Source organism: Corvus brachyrhynchos, unplaced genomic scaffold, assembly GCF_000691975.1.
Source record: "Corvus brachyrhynchos isolate BGI_N302 unplaced genomic scaffold, ASM69197v1 scaffold97, whole genome shotgun sequence".
Classification (NCBI taxonomy): Eukaryota; Metazoa; Chordata; class Aves; order Passeriformes; family Corvidae; genus Corvus; species Corvus brachyrhynchos.
In genome coordinates this window covers 1765967-1782676 of record NW_008239758.1, presented here as the reverse complement: position 1 = coordinate 1782676, position 16710 = coordinate 1765967, and the positions used below count along the sequence as shown (strand labels likewise).

Genomic DNA, 16710 nt, shown 5'->3' with positions numbered 1-16710 from the left:
ACCGGGCAAAGCCTGTCCTTCAAACCGGGCAAAGCCTGCCCTTCATACCGGGCAAAGCCTGCCCTTCAAACCGGGCAAAGCCTGTCCTTCACACCGGGCAAAGCCTGTCCTTCACCCCCAGAGTCGGGAGGCACTGACCAAACTCCACATCATGCTCGGGTAAAGGGGAGCTCTGCGGGTTGTTCGAGTCTGTCACAGAGCCTGTGTCACCTGCCAGGGCCATTCCACCTCCTGAGAATTCATCTTGCAGCTTTTTCCCCCTGCTCTTTCCAAGACCAGCTGCGGGTCTGGAGCCCTGTCCGGTGGCAGCTCTGCCTCGCAAGGCCAGCAGAGCCCGACGGGGCCACGTGGGAGCTGCGCGGCCGCCTCCTGACCCAGCGGGACGGAGCGAAGTTACGGCTTCTCCGCTCTCTGCCCAGCAACTGCTCGAATCGGAACAGAAGCACTTCTCAGACCGTGCCTCGCGTGCCCCGATGCCCACGGGCTCGCTGAGCGGGGCAGGCAGGGAGGGGTGGCAGGGATGCGCTGCCGGCTGAGGGAAGGAGCAGCTGCCGTGCGCTGCCCGCCCCGATGGCGTGAGGGAGAGCAGATGCTCTGTGGCTCCGTGCGCTCCCGGGCAGGGTCACCTCTCCGACGTGCCTCTGGGCCTGGGGAGCAAAGGTGACCCCGACTGGGGCCTGTTTTACTGCTGGCAGCGTACCAGCGACTGTTTTCTGGGTCTGCTCTGTTGACTCGAGTTTCAAGCTCAGCAGCACTAATTTGCCTTGTCTCCTGAGGGTCAGTGTCATTAGTACACTGCTGCTCTTCTCTTAACTTCTGTGAGATGTGTTTACAACACAAGGGCCCAAATCCCTTCGTGCCCCTTTTGTGTACATGTAAATACACATCTGTCCAACTAGACAGATGTTGATTTAGCATAGCTGGGAATGAAGAAGAAGAAAAGGAAGTGGACTCTCAATGCAAGCTGAGTGCTTGTCTTTCTTGGGCCAGAACTCACAGAAAAGAACCAACAAAAGTCTCTGAGAGAGATCTAATCCTGTCCCTAGGCCAAATCTAAAGACCACGCCTTCTGCCGTGCCTGAGAGCCATTTGTCCATCATGATCTTGAAAGCCTCTGTTGGTTCACTCCCTGCAGCATCCCCGGGGTAACCAGCTGTAGTGCTTAAGTGTCTGTATTTTGGAAGATGTTCTCTATGTCTAAATTCACTTGCCAGAATGACACATTAGACCTTGTGCAACTCACAGGAACTGTGGAGAGGAGTTTAGTTGCTTTACTTTTACAGCTCACAGTAAAATACTTGCTGGGTCTGAGACTGTGCTGTGTCTGTCAGAGTGCCTTGGGGACCCAGATCCATGGCCACAGGTACAGGCTGGCTGTGTCCTGGCTGGGTGGCTGCCCCTGGTTTCTCCACCATGGACAAGCGTGCTCAAATCCCTCTCAGTGGCAGCTCCTGCTGCTGCCACAGTACAACAGCTACAAGTACGGAACAAGCATTACCTGGGAGCCCCAGCAGCATATGACTTGCTCCAAAGGTGTCATGCAAAATGGCAAAATTTGAATCCATGGAAGTCAGTCTGTGCTATGTACTACCCAAAAATCTATGGATTAATTTCATCCTCTCAGTCTATATACAAAAGTGCATCTGTAAATATTGCCTAGTACTCTATATCCATAGTAGTAGAGATTCTGTGATTTATTAAGACTTTCTTTAATTTTATTAATATTGAGTATAGCCCCTTTACAAAACTTATGTATGTGTACTGTGGTACTGCAAATTCCAATGATTTATGACCCCTCATTGTGCAATCATTTTAAAAATAGTTTTTAAATTGAATACAAACACTTTATCTGTATGATGGGGGTACATAAATTATGGCTACAGTCCTTTTTGCTGAAAGCTTATGGCTCAGAAAAGTCACAGGAAGGTTTAGTAACTGAAAACATGTTTAATAAAGGTAAGGTATTGCTATTAAAGCAAACAGTTATTCATGCTATATTTTAATTTAAGTACTTTTTATAGGAGCACTATGAAGTAATTTATATAGATACAGCTGTTGAATGTCTGGTTTTGTTACTAATAACAAAAAATGCCCTTACATAAAAAGGCTGTTACCTGCACGAAGAGATTTCTATTAACCTACACAGAAAGCAGAGGGTCTAAGGCCACACTCCTGTGAAAGATCATCAGCTTCAGTACAGTGTTCCTTGTCTGCTTTCATGCCATCATGTGGGAAAAGAAAGGCAGTTCCTGATGCACTCAAAGGGTGTGTTGACCTGGTATGTATTGATGAGCAGGACTTTGGAGGACTGTGTGAAAGTGTCCCAATAAAAGTACATTGTTTAATGGAAAGTTACTTTAAGAACACATGTGGGAACCTTCAGATCCCATATGCCAAGGAATAATCTGCTCTCATTAAAAAAAAAAAGGTGTGTTTATTGCATGGAAATTTATGAACCATTAAAAAGTAAAGTTGACCAACCATTTTTAATTTTCCTTCTTAATTTGGCTTCCTCTAAACCCAAGAACCCCTAACCTTTCCTTAAATACTGCAACTCATCAGCCTGTGAAATATCCAGGCTGAATTTTCTGTGAATGTCAAATGCATATTTTCTCTTGAACCTCAGCAGTGACTAAGTACACATACTCATAAACATTTCTGTGCTGTGGCTTGTGGTAGCTTTTAGCATGGTCTGAGAAAAACTCTTAAAATACATGCTTAAGTACACTGCTGAAATAGCTTCAAGAAATTTTTTGAAATTACTTTTCACTTCTGTTTTGATGAAGCTCAGGTAAAACTTAAGACCCATGTGCAGCCCTTTGTTCTGTTTCGGTGCAAGCAAGACCATGCAAAGGCTGTTTTCCAGGACTGAGCAGCCCAGCAGTCCTAATGGCTGACGTAAACCCTCTAAAAATGGCTTGAAATGGGTTAGAATAGCAGATCTGTCTCTTTCTGGCTGCTGGTGAAATAGTACGATTCACTGAAAATCAAATTTAACTTTACAATTTTGAATAATTGTAAATATTACCAGCAGAAAGCCCATTCTAAGCCCACAGATTTATTTGCACGTTTAAGGTTCCTCTTCCCCATTTGCCCATGGGTGCATTTGACTCAAAAAAGGAATTGCAAGGAACTACAAATATCGGCCTCAGGAGCCCAGATTTAAGACCTGAACTCAACCAAACAAAGAGCACCACTATCATTTGACAGATAGTGTTGCAGACTAAATTTTGTGAATATTCTGCCAATACGCTGCCAAGAATGCTTGGTAGAAATTGCTTGCGTGTGAGTAACACTGAATGTGACATATGGGGAAATTGTACATCTTTTGCTGGGAAGCAAGATCATATTAGGCAGTTAATCACTTTCCTCTAATCACTATTGCCATGGTTTGTACCATTTCTGAGACTCTTTCAGGGCTGTAACGCTCAGAAGTGCTGGACTGGAGCATGACTATTCCATGCACGGGAAACTGGTGCACAGAAAAACACAGATGTGCACACACATACACAAACCATTTCCCATTAAAATCAATATTGGATCCCCTGTTATTAAATCTGAGTACCAAAATATACCCAAGGCACATTTCTTTAATTCCAAGCAGCAAAATGGTTCACAGGGTGCAGTGGAAGCACTAGGAACATCACTAGTATTGATTAATGGAATATGACTGAGGGCAGAAATTAAGCTGGGGATAGGGGTCTCCATTAAAAATGTTTATTGCTAAGTGCTCATGTATCACTTCAGTTCCTCTGCAGATTGGATAAAAAACCACATTACAACCTTCTTCAGGGAAAAAGAAAGACATTTAGCTGACATATTCGTCAAAGAAATTTCCCTTCCTTTCTTTACTCCAATCTTATTTAGGGTGCTAAGAGTGCTAATAAAACCTGAGAAGTACCAGTTTGGGAAGAGAGTTAAGTACATCCTTAACACAAAGCAACACTTGAAGCAAAATATATGCTTTTCTATTCAGCTCTGTTCTGCATTCAGTGGCCTGAATCTCAGACTAGGAAAATCAGATCTGTTTTCATATCTGAAGTTGGATACATAAAAACTGTGCCTCCCCCTGCCCCATGAAATTCATTAACTTACCCAGCAGCTCCACCAGGTTGTAATCAATTCAAGAAAACACCCTGTAATGAAGAAGAGAAAAAGTATTGATACCATCCACTCAATCTGTCACTCTCCAAGCCTGACAGCAACGTCAGAGTCCAATTGTCTAGCAAAGAGTCTTCAGGATGAGCCACTTTGGTCTGTGTTACTCTCTGGGTACCTACAGCTGCTCCAGAGTTCTTTGTTTTCACATCCATCTCTTTTGCTTGCTGTTCCAGGCTCATCAAAATGGAAAACTCAGATCTGAGCCTAAAATTTCACAACACTTAAGCATTAGTAGAACTTAAAGAGACTCCCCTTTATAAAAACCAAAATACAATTCCTAGGGTATTGGTTTTATTTGTTTTATTTTTATGAGACCCATTGAGTTGTATCAGCTTGCTTTTTAATAAAACCTGCTATGTTTGCTCTTGCTGCAATGCAGAGTCAGAGGGATGGACAAGAACTGAGAACACCTCTGGTGAACATTTCCTGGAACCCCAGTGGACTTGGTTCTTACTTGTTCCTTACTCCTATGAGGTCTTTGACTCTAAACCCAGGGATTAACTTCTCTGCAGTGATTTTTACTTTCTTTTCATCTTAGTTTGGTCTAAATGTTGTTCTAAATTCCATGGAATGAAGTGATGGACCTGGGAAGAAGAGAATGGCATGTAGCTGAATCTTTAAAATCAGTCGATTTGTGGCATTGAAGGGAAACTTGCAGATAATTATCAGATAATAGAGACAGTAGGATGCTCTTGGCACAATACATATGTAAAGGACTTCCAGGAGAAGCTCCCTGTGCCCTTGCCCTGATTAGCAATTACTGGTGCAGAGGCACAGTCCCTACTCCTGTCTCACCGATGGAAATCTTCCACTGTTCTGCCTCCAAGGGAAAACGGTTCCCAATTCTGTGTGGATTCCTGTCTCCATCTCTGGCAAGGCATGCCACAGTCTGCACCACCACAACAGGGACTCATAGAGATCCCAAGAAAATAAGAGATCAGTTAAACAGGAAAGCTCAGAAACTCAGTAGTCTGCACAGTGCTGCTTACCTATCCTAATCCATGCCAGCTGAAGAGCTGCCATCTGGTAAGGGGCTCGGCTTACACACAGCAAAGGCACTTCTCCAGTCCAAAGCCAGTGACTGTTCCAGTTCACCACAGTTCCAGTTTTCCAGTTCCAACACACACATGCACACCCACACGCCCCCCCAAAATGGTGAATTTTATTTTTTTTAGTTAGTTTTCACATCCCTGAAACCAAAATAATCTCTTAATATGGTTTTATTTGTTGAAGTGTTAACAGAGGAAGCACGTAGGTACAAGGACACAATCAGTCTGTAGGCACCTCCTGATGCTAATGCATGAACCCCCCGTGCTTGCTGCAAGTACAGCAGAGGGAGGAACAGCTCAAGAGCTGGAAAAACAGCAAAGGAAGGAAAGCATGTGTGAGTGAGTGAGAGTGGGAGAAAAATCCACAGTCAGGCCAGAATTCTGCTTGCCAAAAAAAAAGCTAAGAGATCTCTTTCCAAAAGAAATTAGTCAAACCAGGGAAACAAAAATAATAATGCTGTGTGCAACTTAAAGCAGCAGCTGCTATCTGAGAGAAAACATGAGATGAGTTAGAAGACACAGAAGATTAGTCTTTTTTTGCTTTTCAAATTATTATGTTTGTCAAGCTTTTGGCTCAAAAATGTTTGACCTAATCACATCTGTTTTACCAACTTAAATGAGAGGCCTGGCAGCTGTAGCTGGCAAAAGAATCTCCAAATCTGCAGACAACCTTCCAATATTTGGGCTCTTGTCTGAGCAATGTAGGGATAACAAAGTCTATACCCTGAAAGTGCCTGTGCTGTGCACAACCACTTACAGACGGATGCTGCTGTAGCCACCCTGCAAACAAGCCTGCTTCTAAATTCAGCTGTTCCTTGGCTTAGCCTCTGGAAATGGAAACCCATTACTCTGATGAATGTAAATTTATTTCATATTCTTGCAAACAATCAACTGAAGCCTCTTTGTCTGCGCCCAGATACAAAGGCAAACAATGGCTGCTGAAGAGAAGGGAGGGCTGGCAAGTTGGAACACAACGTAGAAGGTCTTGCAAGTAAGATGAAGCCAATCTGTCTTGAGTGAACAGAGAAAAGGTGTTTTGCAGAAATTAAATCATACACATTTCTTTTTACTACACAAATATGTGTATAGCAAGTGAAAAAAAGAGAAAAACACTATTAATATGGTTGCACAAAGATGAACTGGCTAGATGATCTAAAATAACTTTTTTTTTGAGCCCCTGTAACCTGCTGGGTTTTATGTAGTGAGAATTTCCTGTCTGTCTAATTTTCATTGGCACATCAATTTTCTTGCAGTGCCTGATTCTCTTTCAACATCTGTTGCTCAGTTTGACAGTATTAATTTTGGATTTTTCCCCAGATCCGATTAGTTGAAGATTGTAGTGAATGCTGGCAAGAGATCTAAGTTTTCTGTCTCTCTTCTTCATAATGAAAAAATGTTTTCTTGAGATTCATAATAATTACTATCACTGTGTTTGATACTGAAAATCATAAAGGTGTTTAGAAAACTCTTACACATACTAATAGAAATAGGTTTTCTTCTCTTTCCAAATATTTTCTCCACCTGTCCATACACACACACTCCCCTTATTATTTATGACTACTGTACCCATGAATTGTAAGCACATCCTTCTAAGCATGTATGTTGAAAATGATCAATTTTTCCTGTGTGTAACTGCTGAAGTGTTATTCTAAAAACACTGGTGAAGGTCACAGAACACCAAATAGGAACATATATACAAGCACATTGTATTATTTTGGTTATAGTCAGTAGAGACAAGTGGGTGCTCTATGCCATTAATCATGTCTCAGACACAGCCCTTGCCCCAGGGGGCACACAATCTGTGTTTAAGGGAAGAGCCAAGGTGCTCTCAGGCAGAGCAGAGAAGCTCAGAAGTAACATTTGTCAGTTTGATCAGTGGCAGCACCACACATGAACAACATCTATTTTTGTTCAGATGATGGCGATTTAGGTATCCAAGCAGAACGAGGAAGCAGCTCTGTGAAATCCCTCTGACAGTGTTGCTCGTGCATAACAAGAACATAGAAAAGCACATTGGTTGCTCCTTTAGGAGTGCAAGGGCTCAACCACCACAGGCCAGCCTGTAGAAAGCAGAAGGAGGTGCAGGAGGAGAATCCAAACTGTCCCGGGTGGTATAGGAGAAGGAAACAAGTCAAGTAGAGCCAAATAAAATCAAATCCTTTATTTGGTGTAAATGAGATGTAAGGGAATTCTGTGTTCCCCAAATTAAACTCCACTGTCTGCAGTTGACCTGCAAGGATATGGTTAAAACAACAAGCTACTAAAATAGTCTTGGAGTAATGTTCTAGATGGATGTGGACAGAGAAAAATGCATTTGCAATGCCAGTGAAAAGGATGTTGCAGTAATCAAGATGGGAGATGAATGGTTTCTGGATGAGCATTTCAGCTGTCTGGCAGGATTGGAGAGGCTATATCTAAGATTTAAAAAAAAAAGACCCAAACCAACCTTGCAGGATTCAGGTATAATGTGACTGTGAGGACCCAGAAAACATTACAGGACAGGTCTGATGCTCCAGTTACTGGCCTAAGTAGCAAGTGGGATTGCAGTGTTGAAGGACATGACAGGGAGGTGGCTTGGAGAGAAAGATTAAAAGCTCTGTTTTAGTCCTGTTCAGTTCAAGCTGATGGTCAGACAACAACAAGACTTGGAAGACAGACCAATTTTATTTTGAGCAGAATGAGACAGGTCTGAAATACAGAGATAAAGCTGTGAGTTCTCTACAGAATGGCAGCAAATTTAAATTAGGTTCAGGAGGGTTAAATAGTTGACATACAAATAGGTTCTAAATATCTGCAAGTGAATAAGGAGAGGCTCTTTACAGGTAAGTGTACCATGTATAAATGCAGGCACAATGAATGTACATCCCCTTCCTAGAATCTGTATAATTGTATATGCATTTTACTTCATTAATGAGATGCCCTTGTTCAAAGCAGTGTTGATTTTGCCACTTATTATACAGAGAAACAAAATCTAGCTACAGCTTGGTGTAGGTATCTGGTATCCTGATGTGAGGATCTTAAATAAAATAAATCAAGCTGATCTGAAAAATGACCTCATTCCAGACTAGGAAATCCTGATTAGCACAGAGGCTGATCTTTGCTCTCACTTGTGATCAAACAAATAATAGATATCCATCAAGCTGTTCTTCCTACAGTTCTGCAAAAGAATAATTTTGACTTTTAAATACATGGGAGGTGTTGAGATATTATTAAAGAAATCTGAGAACTATCATCTGATTGTGGGTAATTTATTGGCTGCCTTTGGGTATTAGCAAGATCTGTCATTTAGCTTTGTAGAAACCCAGATGCTTTCATAAGGCACTTGACTTTTCCAGTCTTTCCGTTTAAAAATCAGCTGCCCTCACTATTTCAGTTCTAGATCTTTTGATCCTTGTGCTTTTATGTACTGGACTGTTCAAAGTTAACAGGGAGCTGCCAACTGTACAAATGATGTTTTAGCTTAATTAGCTCTGGCTTACTCTCCTTAGCATGAACTCCACATAAATGCATGCAAGTATTATTGATTCAGAGTGGCTGATCTATAATATTGCTCTGGAGGTGAATTACCACAGACAAAAAGGCAGGAGAACAAAGTGCTCTGTCTAAGGTGCACTGTTAACAGCAAGATTTTGGAAGGCTGACTTTTAAACTGCGGCCTCCCCAGACTGGAGGGATTAACTTCCTCATCTGCATAGGCACAGACAGGCACTCAAGCTCTCTGTTTATTTATGTGCCATTGCATGAAACATGCATTTTTTTCTTCATGGTTGGTATTTTACACACCTGTACATACTACTGACAATGTTTAGAACATCTTCAGTCGGACCACAGTCACAGAAAAAAATTTTGTATTTTGATGGCACTGCACAAGCACTCACAGCACAGGCTACATCTGCCTGTATCTTCTTAAAGGTGTAACAACTGCTTCTGTTCTACAGGCACTTTCCCAGACACAACTCATTTGAAAACATGCATCCTTATCTCATCAAGTGCTCTAGGAATTAGCGGGTAGATGTCTTCATGTGTATGTGAGTTGTCAGTTTGATTCAGAGTTACCCTTAGACGTTGGTCCTCTGCACTCTTTAACCCTGCTGCTGTTCTATTACCCCTGCTGGCCTACCCTGGAACGGGCAAAACTGGAACGGGCTAGAGCTGAGGTCCCTTTAAATAGATTTCAAAGGCAGAATTTTAACCCAGGTGGGAATGGTAGTGCCTTCTGTGCGCTGGTGTTTCACATTTTAACAGCACATTTTCAAATACCATTTTACGCTGCCAAACTTTAATCATTTGGTCTGAAATTTTATTTGCCACTTGATCTGCATCACAGAAAAGCCCATAGAAGAATTCTTACTTTTACCTCCAGAGTGGGGTCTGAAGACACTGTCAGCCACAAGGACAGAACAAAGCCCTGAACATCTAATTACATTCACTGCACTGAGAGTGGCTGGGGTCCAGTGGTAAAAATATTACAGTAAATCAAAATGCGTATTCCTGGGCAGGAAGGATACAGATTTAAAGCTGGACAGCAACACAGGCTCTGGAAAGTCTGACCACTGGAGTTTCTGTGTCTGCAATCTGATCTTGGTAACAGTATACCTGTACGTAATTAAGCATAGGAAATAATCATCTATGCTTTCTTTGCTAATAGTTGCAGCGTCATTTAGAAAGTCCCTTTTCCTGGCCGAAGCAAACATTACTGCAGGAGATGTATAACGCAGCAATATGTGTCAGGATGAATGTGAAGGGCTTGCAGCACACCATGCCATGGGAAACTCTGCCATCTGGAACATTAACCATGGCCATGGCACAGGATTTTCCTAGCAGGTACCTCGGACACAAAGGAACACGTTTCCCTGGCTCTGGCCATAGCTGACTCCACATTTCTCAGTAAACGGAGTGGCCTTTGCTTGCGGCTGTGTCTGTGCCGTCATGCAAGGAACAGATTGACTCTGGCTGGCAATGCTGGATTACTCCCTGGAGTTGACAAGCGCTTCATCTTAGCCACATGTGCTTTGTTCAGTCTTTCAAAAGCCCTTTAAACTTCCACTGATTAGAGGTGGCTGAACTGAAAACAGAGCTCTGCCCTGGTTTTGATCAGCAAATAGAAGCTCAAGTGCTTCTTTGGCTTAAAGGTACGTGTATAAATCTAGCCTGGGAAATTTGCAGGACACACTTCTGTCAGGAGGCATTAAGTGCATGCTGCTTTATTTTAGGACACAATGTGATGAGTCATTTTTTGTAAATGTTCTGGCACTTCATCTTTGGGATCTGGCTTGAACCTTTCTCTGAAAAGTAAAAATAGTAACAAGACTGACTGTCTTAGCATTGTTTTCCAAGCTATTCTTTCATTTTAATATCATTAAGCTGTTAATATTTTTAAGTTACTAACATTAAAACCATGCAGGGACACATGAATGTCAATACAGGAGAAAATTAAATTTGGGAACTTTTTTCTCTGTTTGAAGCTGAGCTTCAGACTGAGGAGACTGTTCTAGCTAACAATCTGTTAACTGAATTTCGGATCACTTTTACTAATCTTCCGTAGTCTGAGATGCTCATGAAGAGGAACAAGAAGTTAGTTAGCAGGACACGTCCTCATGATGGGAGATAGGAGGAGAACAGAGGAGCATACCATGTGCTCATGCTTCTCTCTGCTGCTGCAATCCAGGACCTGTTTTGTGAGAGAGCAGACATTTCAAAGATATCCCTACGCCAGGGTCAGACCCAGTAATTCCTCTGCAAGTGGAGTACATTTTGAGTGTGGTCATTGTTATATTTGTTGATTCACTGGTGCACATGTTTTGAAAAACGTTTCTTTAAACACTGCAGTATATATATGAAGTTGGAATGTAAATACTGAATATCTCTTGGTAAAATGACAGATTGCCAAAACACTTGTATTGACCAGCGAAGGACCTACTGGGAGGTAGGCAGACCAGGAAACACCCTACAGCTGAGAATTTCAGGGCTGAAGCCCCTTCAGGAATAGGCATTTTTGCCATTTGATTTGGGCAATGTTTTGCATTTATTCTGAAAGGAGCTAGGTTGTCACAGTATGAAGTGCTTTGCTATAATAACAAAGTTTCATACCACCTCTCTTTTCGTTGCAAAATATTTGTAAAGTGGAAGCAGAAAGGTCACTTAATTTTTAACTGTGAAAAGCTCTAAAAATCTCTGGGGTAAAGAATTCCCTCAATCTGAGTAGAATTACACCTATTTACACCTGGCTGGAATTTGGTCCCTGAATCCTTTTCATGTCATACTTAAGCAAGCAAGCAAGCGTGAACATGCACTCCCAGCAGGGATCAATCAGCTGTGTCAAAAGCAAGAACAGAATTACCTCATTTTTAGAGGTAATTTTTACCTCATTAGACACGAGCCAAAAATGTTAAGGATTTTTAAGGTTACTTCTTTTTTAGGAGTTGTTCAGTGTTCTCATGTTCTGATTTGTCTGCAGACAGCAAAAGATGAAATATGAAAGACGCACGAGTGTGTCTCGTATCTTCTGAACGACTGAAATGACAAAGTCCCAGAAATCCTTTGTTTTTGTGAGATTTTCATCATCAAGAAGTCTGGATGGATCAGATAAGCTTCCTGACTTTGGGTACTTAGCTAGACTGATGAAACAGGATTGCAGGTAGCCCTGCTTTCAGATTACAGGCATTTTAGTATTTCTCTGCCTGCTCGTGCATTGATTTTTGCACTTTGTGAGTATATAAAATGTGAGCTTTTAGTACAGGCTTGTGCTAAATTGCCACAGTTTCATACCAGAATAACAAAAGTGAAAGATTTGGCAGTAAGCCTCACAGAAAACTGTTCCCACAGCTCAAGCAATATCATGAGTTGCGAGGACTATTTTGAAGTCATTAATGCAGAGTTCAGTGTGCTGTCTAATATACTGTGGTCTGCATGTGATGGAGATGTCTGACTCAAAGGATGTACAGTGTAATATAAGGATATATTGTTGAAATTTTTTCAAGACCATCGCTAAGGGAGCTATGAATATTTGCAGTTGTGTCTTTTTCAAATTTCATTGTTTTTTAAAATATACTTTTACTAAGTGCCTGAGACTATTTCAGTTTGCAATAACAAGCTATCTATAAAACAAAGGACTGAGTATGCTTTGCACAAATCTTTCCTAAAAGCAGCTACACTAATTGTGCAATGATACACATGCAGGAGAAAAACCTGGAAATTGCCAGCTTAGAGGAGTGACCTCTAGTCTGCAGCCTCCACAGAGGAGCAGGCTCATAAAGACCTGAACAACTCTCACTCTGTTTCCAATATTCCCCTTTTCCTGAATTAGTAAAGCTGGATACCTCCTGGAGAAATTGCATGTTCTAGACAGTGAGTGGGATGACTAAGCCTTTGCTTAACCTGATAGAGTGAAATTTAGAATCAATGAGACCATTAAAACCATTACTATCCGTAATCTCGACAAGATTCTAGCACATGTAAGAACAGAATACGGGCCCACTTTATCATCTGTCATAGAAAAGCTGTCCTGGGATTGCAGGGAAAAGCTGCAATAGTTTTACTGTTCACCTCCCCTTGGCTCTGTTCCCCTTACTGGCACATCTCTGGGGAACAGTGGAACACTATCACAGCTGCACAGACAGAACCCCACCTCTGTGTCATGGCCTCTAGCACATGAGCACAAAACTAGTGGGGAAAACAACAGATGCTTTGACATCTTCAGATGTCTCCTGAATGCTTTTACTACCTCAGGATGCCATAGTGTTCATGTTGCTGGTTCAGCTTGTTCAGCATTCAAGCAGTACTGAAATGGGAGGATACATTTTGCTCAAGACTTTAAAACACGGCCGAGTATTAGGTGTGCTATTTTTGGCAAACAAACATGTACAGACATCTTCTTTGATTGCTACTTTCTCAAAATCACTATAATTTTCAGCAGTTGCCAAGAAATTAATCCTGCTAGCAAGTCCCAACCCTCATTTCCATAGATAATTAGTGGATGGGGGGCAGCTAGTCCCTACTATCATAGCTGGAGAAATCCATTGTTCTCAATCTGCAGTTGATACCACCAAATGTTCCGTGCTAAATTTATCGCTGTAGATTACTTGCACGAATGCTCGGGGTGGCCTTTTGGGGATTTTTCTGGACTTGTGCTGGTGTGTTACTTGACAGCCTCACCACAATTAAACAAAGCTATGATTATACCACTAGTAAACAACTCCCCTTCAAAAAGGAAAAGAAAATAGGGAGACAAGGTACAGAGAAAATGCAGAAAATCCTGCAAGCCTGTTCCCAGACTCCAGACAATGCTAGAGGCAGATCCAGCTTCTTTGCCCTATTGTAATTTCGACCCAGAGTAAATGGCTCTACTCCCACACTGACACTTTTCCATCTATTTTTCACTACTGGATAAGATTCTCTGTAATTCTGGTATCCAGCACTTATCCTTCCACTACCTTCAAAATGGGGAGTAGTGAAAAGGAGGGAAGGAGTTTCAAAGGTTTCCACTAAATTCTGATGTCCAAGGCCTGGTTACTGGATTTCAGTAAAAATAAGTTCCTAAATGTCCCAGTCTTCCTTAATTCTCATAGTCAGTTTTTCTTTTTCTATATTTAGTGGGCTTTCTTCTCCATATGTCGTGCATCTTAACAACTTGTCATTAAGAGAGGGAAATAAGGCAAATCAGTGGTCTCACAAGATAATCCCGAGTTCAAACTACTGTTAATGTTCACCTACTAAAGGGTTTAGCAAAACAAAACAACCTTAAAGACATTCCCTAGCTCCCATCACCCATCCTGTTGTTCCAACAGTATGTCACAGGAGAAAAGCCATATACTACGCACAACTAGATCTTGTTGCATTAATTTTCAAACTCCAAAAAACAACTTTAAGGACACTTTCAGTTCTGCCAATCAATATTGTAGAGTGAGAATCACTTTAATATTTTGATAGATGATGACTCATTCTCACATCTGAAAAATAAATGACATTAACTGTGGGATTAAGTCATTGACAAGACAGAGGTAATCATATACATGTAGCATTATGCTGGTTTTATTACCCTGAATCTTTTAAGCCTGCACGTATTCAACAAAGAAGTAACGTAAAATGGAAAATCCAATTAGCCCACGCATATGCTTCTTGAATACCACTACCACTACCAGCTCTGCATGTAGATGAACTGAACAATGCATTCATAGCTTATAAAAGAATTTTTATATACAGCTCTGTAGCCTTGCATTTAGATTTTGAAAAAAAGATGAATTTACTTCATTTACAGATGATGAAAACATGATGTGTTACTTGGGTTAAAAAAATATCTCTTATGGAAAACTTCAGCAAATCCATCTCATTTATAAATAAGTTTTAACAGTGATAAAGTTTAGGAGTGCTAAAGCAAAAATGAGAATACTAGTTCTGAAGCAAGCAGAATCAGGAAAAAATCCTAGGAAAAAAGCTGCATAATGAAAATCAAAATATATCTGTTTAATCTATATACATTGACAGTTTATATATTTAGATTTAAACTTTGTGAGGCATACGGAAGACAGTTCTTAATTCAAGAACACACTAATATCTCTGTGAAATATTTGGCAGTGTACATGCATCTTAGAGACTTTTTTTTTTCCAATCTGTAATGAGCAAACTGCAAAATTAAGAGTTCCATAAACCAAATCTGGTCTGTAGGCTCACAGCATCTCAATGCAAAGATGTGTATACTGAATTTCATGAGAAGCCTGAGGTTCAACCCTCATGGCTGTCAGGGAGAGCAGTCTAAGCCCTTTCAGCTTTTGTTTTGCCAGTGCAAAGAAGCTTTCAGCTTGCTTTCGTAAATCAGGCTTCCAAATCCCTGCAGCCATTCTTTATTCCAGGCCCCATTTTCCTGGGAAGGTTAGCAGAGAACTGAACACAGTATTTAAGGTCCAGAAGCATCAACACTTCCTCATGTGTGTGAGAATACCTCGAGCAATACTACTAAAAATATAAACTTAAACTTGCCAAAATGATAATCTCAAGTCCCACAGCTGGTCAATGGTGCAGACCCCATCTTCCTCACAATGAAAACACACAAAAAACTACTCTGAGCAGATTAAGTCCAGATGTTCCAAAACACAACCACCAACATCCCAGCCAGCCAGCACTGGACGAAATCAGATCATTAGGGGTCAGTGAACAGAGATTGCTCCTTCCTCTCCAAAGGTGAGTCCCAAGGAAGTGCCCAGCTTTCTTGCCAACTCTCCATGCATTAACACTCCCTGCAGAGGAATGGGAAATACTCCCTGGATTCTTTTACCACTCATGTGAAACATGTAGGCGTACACCCTCACACCAACAAGCAAAAATACGCAAGATTTGTGACTGGACATTGACAGAACACAAGAAAATAAATGCAAGAATTGACCCATTTCTATTTGGTTGACTGGCCACTGTCAGCACAAATGTGTGCTACCTATAACTTTAACAATAACTGATTATACTGCTTCCTCTTAAATTCAGGCATATAGAATATCTTCTTTATGATTCTATCATTCATATAGAAAAGATTATGCTTTTGAAAAATCCAAAAGTTTCCATTATGGATTTTTTTATAAGTTTCTTTATTTGATTTTAGAACTTTTAAAGTGCATTAAGTGTGTGAAATTCAAATGCAGCATAACTGGGATTAGAGACTAATTTCAGAAAATGGAATCTCATTCTTTATAAGCCCTTCTTTATTTTCTTTCTATGAGTTAAAATGACAGCTACAGATATGCCCAATTTTCTCCTGCTTTGCAATTTTTACACACCTTTAGGATCCAGTATAACAAAGTACATGGACTCTGACTCGAGAGTCTGTTCCCACAGTTCCTAACATCTGTTTAAATTTAAGCCAGAGTTTGAGTGGCCTACAGGAACTAAACAACCTGGCTCATAGTATTGTCACTCAGCTGGTGAGGAACTCCTGATACTCTGTGAAATACCTGTATAGCTCAGCACATAAGGGCACATAATTAAGAAGTTTCCATGGGAAAGCTGATGGCTGAGTTTAAAGGGCACTGCCATAGATCTCAGCAAGTGTTCTTAGACACAGGATAGACAAAGAGCTCTCCTCTCATTACCCACATCAAAGATAACCAGGCCTGGGTCTCTCCAGAGCTGTCTCACCTTTTAGCTCATTTTTTTTCTTTGACTGTTGTGGCATTTGGGGTATCAGAGAACACGTTCAGCAAGTTCTCAGGAAACAAGGTCAGCTTTCTGTGCAGGCACACAAACCTAAGTCCAACATACCCAAAAGCCTATGTTGTACCCAGTGTGCACGCATCATCTGGCCTGATCTGTGATGTGATCAGTGTGCACACTGATCTCAGAGAAAACCACTGGGTTTGCTGGAAAAAGTCAGTTTGTCTGCATATCATCTACTGAATGTTCTTGAATGCATTTGTTTAATAGGTAGCATGGTATTTATAGTCCGCACGTTTCAGATAATTAGGAAAATTGACACTGCTACTTTCAAACGTGCTTTTAATTTAGTCTCAAAACAAGA

The 16710-nt window shown here is 41.1% G+C and overlaps 1 long non-coding RNA gene across 1 annotated transcript in view; it reads right to left on the bottom strand.

The window, feature by feature from the left end:
• LOC108448713 overlaps positions 1–16710 on the bottom strand; it is a 254468-nt gene that overhangs the window by 2488 nt on the left and 235270 nt on the right. Inside the window, exon 9 of the long non-coding RNA XR_001864694.1 lies at positions 4096–4136. This is a non-coding gene — a long non-coding RNA (uncharacterized LOC108448713). The remainder of the gene's footprint in view (positions 1–4095; positions 4137–16710) is intronic.